The 5,208-nt window shown below is 38.9% G+C and overlaps 1 pseudogene; it reads left to right on the top strand.

Annotated features, from left to right (window-relative positions):
- The first annotated feature begins 2,788 nt into the window (after window positions 1-2,788).
- Window positions 2,789-3,837, top strand: LOC125610821 (annotated as a pseudogene).
- Window positions 3,838-5,208: the final 1,371 nt, after the last annotated feature.

The raw sequence follows: 5,208 nt of genomic DNA, 5'->3' as shown, positions 1-5,208 counted from the left end.
GGCAGAACTAGATTGGAACACAGGCCATTTGGTTCCAACTTCCATATTCATAGCCATTGTATAATCCTACCTCCCGGTCAGCAGAGCAAGGCCTTCCAGGTCCTTATTCCAAGAGTCATTTCTTAAAAAGAACTCAGGCCCAGCTTACACACAAGCAGCAGCTGCTCTGGACTCAAAAAGCAATATCCTTCACAAAAAGAGACAGATTCTGAAGGTCTCTAAATGTTCCTGTGCACCAAAAGTGCCAGGGCCACTGAAGGAAGAGTGACAGTAGTCGGGCTTCAACCCAGCATGATCTGGAAGCCTAGATAGACATCAGGCTCCTGTGATACCCAAAAACCTATTGTGCCAGAAATTTATCATCTGGGAAGCTTAGTTGTTTTATTTTGAACAGGAAAAGGACTTCAAAGTTTCTGTTCCTACTGGAACAGATCTTTTATAACTCAATTTACCCAGATTTATTTTGCATAAGATCCCTACTATTTTATAGGGAGATTCTTTTTCAACATTTCCTTATAAGTAATCTTCTCGAAGGAAAGAAATTAAATTAAATATTCGAGGCCTTGAGCTATTGTATAAAAAGAATTCATGCATAAGTGAGGGTAGTATACATTTAGGCTCACGGTTAACATTGAAACACAACAGGTATGAATTATTACCCAATCTTTCATGCTACAACGTGCCTCCCTGTTCAATTGGAGCAATAAGTCCTAGGATTCACAGGGCTTTTTTTCCCCCTGATTGACGTCACCCTTCATTCTTGAAGCAAGATACTTAGGAAGAAATCCTCAGTACAACAATGGAATATTCATTCATGTGCACCAACATATCCCCAGGTGTCACTTAGGCAACCTGCCACTCTGGGAATCTTTTTATCCTGAAAAATACCCTGTGGGCTGCTGTTACTTTCTTGCCCTTTCTTGATTCAAAGTTTTGGATGAATGAAATATTTGTGGCATAGCGATGCTGGTAAATTCTGAGGAGGTTCAGACAGTTTGAGGACAGCGGAACGTGATGTTCATTACCTCCTCCCCCTCTGCTTCTTTCTGTCTTTCCTCCTCACGCCCAGGAAACATTTAGACCCTCTAACTTTTTCCGTGTCCAAAGTCATTCTTTCCTTTAAAAGTCTTTTTTTGGACCAAGACCAGAGTTGGAAGAGTTGACTCTTAAGCATTAGAAGTGGGAGGTTTTGTTCCCTGTTAAAGATCTCGGGGTGAGGCTGATCACATGAAGTATTTAGGGTTTGGGGCACCCTGGCAGAACCTCTAATGGAACGTTACCCAGGCGGCAGCACAGTTTGCCTGAGTGTCAGACAAGACTGTCAAGGACGGCATGAGTGCCATCTAAGGGAAAATCATCTCAAAATAAAGTGAATAATAACACTGCTTTTTAGTGCTTACCAAGTGTGGGTCACTGTTCCCACAACCTTACATGAAGCTGTTTCATTTACTTAGTTCCTACTTTTTTCTCTTTCTTTTTTTAAATTTAGAAACAGACTCTTCCCTCCCCAGTCCAAGAGCCTAGTAGGGTCTTAGACTGCTCTAATTGAAGTGATTTATGTTTTCTTTTTACGACAACTAAAAAGTGTCCAATAGCCAAGACATAATGATAGGTTGTATTTGCCTAAGATCTCCCTTGATGAGGTGCAAAGTCATTGTCAGATAACATATAATGGCTGTTCCTAACATCCATGTGAGAAAAGAGGTGCTGACCAAGGTAGTCCCACCCATCTTGCTAAAGAACAGGATAAAAACTTGAACTTTCTTAAAAAACGAAGACTTGATCCTTAGTGTAGTTAGAATTCTAGAAAGTACAAAGCATAGTGCTAGGGTTTGGGGCAAAAGGAAAAAACAAATGTCAATAAAGGGGCTGGAGTTGTGGCTCAGTGGTAGAGCACTTGTCTAACATGAGTGAGGCCCTGGGTTCCATTCTCAGCACCATATGTAATAAATGAATGAAATGAAAGTCCATCAACATTTAAAAAAATATTTTAAAAAATGTCAATAAAGGCAGAAAATGAGAAGGAAGGAAAGAGTAAAAGGAAGGGAAGAAGGAAGAAAGAAATGGGACAATTAAGTGAAGGAAGGAAGGAGGGAAGATGATTGAGAAGAGGGAGAGACCCTTCCCAAGCATCCATAGGCATTTGAAATCCCCCTCCAACTCATGGCTGTTCCCCTCATTGAAAGTAATTTTAAAGAAGTTCTTCCTTTAGCCTCATGAATTTTGTTGTGAAGTTATAGATTTTATATCCTATTTGTCCAGTTATCACTGAATACAGGGGACAGAACCTCTTTAAAGATCACGTTAGGTTCTCTAGAAATCCACGCACTCTTTTAAAAGCCCCCAGGCTGCTTTGAAAATTATGTTTAGTAAATTTTTATAATCTTTCAATGTTTTTTAGTCATCTTGTTGCATAAAATGGTTCTTTCCCTTTTGTGGGCATTTTCAGTGTTGATCCAAATTATATCACAGGGAATCTGACTCAAGAGGAGTAAATGACAATGCACCTCTATAAGCAGATGGAATGCAATTTAAAAACCAAAAATTATTTTGTGCTCTCTTGCCTTGTGCCAAAGAGTCAATATTCTTTTTTTTTTTTATTTACATCCTCTGTCTGGAAACCTTTTCTTTAGGCTTCAGTTTAAGACTACTAATTTTTTTTTTTCTGTCAAGCATAGTCTAAAAACGAGACTGATAAGGGGATTTCATATTGTCCATCCAGTTTCATGAAACTTGGATTTTATCAAGATGTTCCTGTTTGCCCAAGGTGGACACAGTTAACCTCTGCAGTTCTGACATGATTATTAATACCACTTCCTTTCATGCAAGCATTTCCCAACTTGTATGATAAATTTCATGCTCATCTAGAACTTTTATTGAACTATATGCATAGAAATAATGCATCTCATATTATATAGAAAATACTTGGACTCAGTATTGATTACATGATCTAACATAAGTTATTACCACGTTGAGCCTCAGTATTCACATTATAAACTGGGAAATACAACCATCCCTTAAAGTGTGCGTGAGGATCCAAATACAGGATCTATAAATTTGCTTTATGGACCTAAAAGCTCTCAGAGTTGTTGGCAAACATTTTTGTTCTAATTCAGCTTTTCATAAATTATATGGAAGAAATGACCCCAAAACTGCAGAGCTGGTAAATGCAACTTCATAAGAAAGAGATGGATCCGTCTTCAGAATGATAATAGAAGCCTTTGTGTTTTAAGTTCTGGGTCACAAGTCTGGCCAGATTGGAGGATGATCTTGAGCCCTCAAAAGCATGATGGCAGTTCTCTCAAGGCTGAGTGTCCCCTGTGGTGCCATAGTTCTCCAAATCCCAACAATCAGACCTGCTCATGTCACAGCTTTGTTCCAAGACAGACTGTTCCCAGGACGGTGTGGAGCCCAGCACATTTACCTGCCACCAAGTCGCCATTCTGGTTCCAAGGCGGCATGTCCTCACTGGACTAGTAAAAGAGCTGTTAATGTTTTGCTCCTGGACCTTCCTCCAGCTGCATGTTCGAAAACTTGCTCTGTGATGGACTGCACCCTAGATTTCTTCCTTACTCTCCATAGTCCCTGTGGCTCTCGACAGGTTGGTACTGACTATATTCATGGGGCTGAATCACAGGCAGAAATTTTGGCCCTCTCAGCTTTAATCTTTGCTGGGCTTTGTTATTTCTACTACCGTGATGGCTCTGCAAAGCTGTCATCATGCCATGGAAGCTCCGACCTTTCTTACTGAAAGCCATAAGAACTGATTCTATGCCACCAATGACGAATCAGCTGAGAGAGAAATTGGGGAAACAATCCCATTCGCTACTTGTATAAACTACTTGGGAATCAATCTAATGAAAGACCTCTGTAATGAAAACTATAGAACACTAAAGAAAGAAATTGAAGAAGACCTTCAAAAATGAAAAGATCTCTCATGTTCTTAGATAGGCAGAATTAATATTGTCAAAATGGCCATACTACCAAAAGCACTATACAGATTTCATGCAATTCCTATTAAAATAGAAACAGAAAGAGCAGTCATGAAATTCATCCAGAAAAATAAGAGGCCCAGAACAATCAAGGCAATCCTCAGCAAGAAAAGTGATGCAGGAGACATCACAATATCAGACTTTAAATTATACCCAGAGTTATAGTAACAAAAACAGCATGATATTGGCACAAAAACAGACATGAAGACCAATGGTATAGAATAGAAGTCACAGAGACCTACCCAAATAAATACAGTTTATCTCATACTAGACAAGGGCATCACACATATATTGGAGAAAAGATAGGCTCTTCAACAAATAGTGCTGGGAAAACTGGAAATCCATATGGAGTAGAAAGAAATTGAACCCTTATCTCTCACCCTGCACAAATCTCAAAGTGCATCAAGGACCTAGGCATTAGACCAGAGATCACCCTGTGCCTACTAGAAGAAAATGCAGGCCTAACTCTCCATCATTTTGGCCTAGAAATGGACTTCCTCAACAAGACTCCTAAAGTGCAAGCAGTAAAATCAAAAAAACAATAAATAGGATGGAATCAAACTAAAAAGCTTCTTCACAGCAAAGGAAACAATCAGAAACATGAACAGAGAGCCTACAGAATGGGAGAAAATCTTTACCACCTGCACCTCAGATAGAGCATTAATCTCCAGGATATACAAAGAACTCAAAAAAACTTAACACCAAAAACAACTCCCAAATAACCCAATCAATAAATGGGCAAAGGAACTGAACAAGCTCTTCACAGAAGAAGAACTATGAAAAGTCAAAAAATATATGACAAAATGTGCAACATCTCTAGAAATTAGAGAAATGCAAATCAAAACTACACTGGGATTCCATCTCATTCTAGTCAGAATGGCAATTATCAAGAATACAAGTAACAATAAATGTTGGCAAAGATGTGGGGGAAAAGGTACACTCATACATTGCTGGTGGGACGGCAAATTGGTACAACCACTGTGGAAAGCAGTATGGAGATTCCTTAGAAAACTTAGAATGGAACAACAATTTGACCCAGTTATCCCACTTCTCTATTTATACCCAAAGGACTTAACATCAGAATATTAGAGTGATGTATCTCATCAGTTTATAGCAGCTCAATTCACAATAGCCAAGCTATGGAACAAAGCTAAGTACTCTTCGACAGATGAATGGATAAAGAAAATGTAGTATATATGTATATGTATATGTATAT

Source organism: Marmota marmota, unplaced genomic scaffold (genome assembly GCF_001458135.2).
Source record: "Marmota marmota marmota unplaced genomic scaffold, marMar, whole genome shotgun sequence".
NCBI lineage: Eukaryota > Metazoa > Chordata > Mammalia > Rodentia > Sciuridae > Marmota > Marmota marmota.
This window is presented reverse-complemented; position numbering and strand designations above follow the sequence as displayed.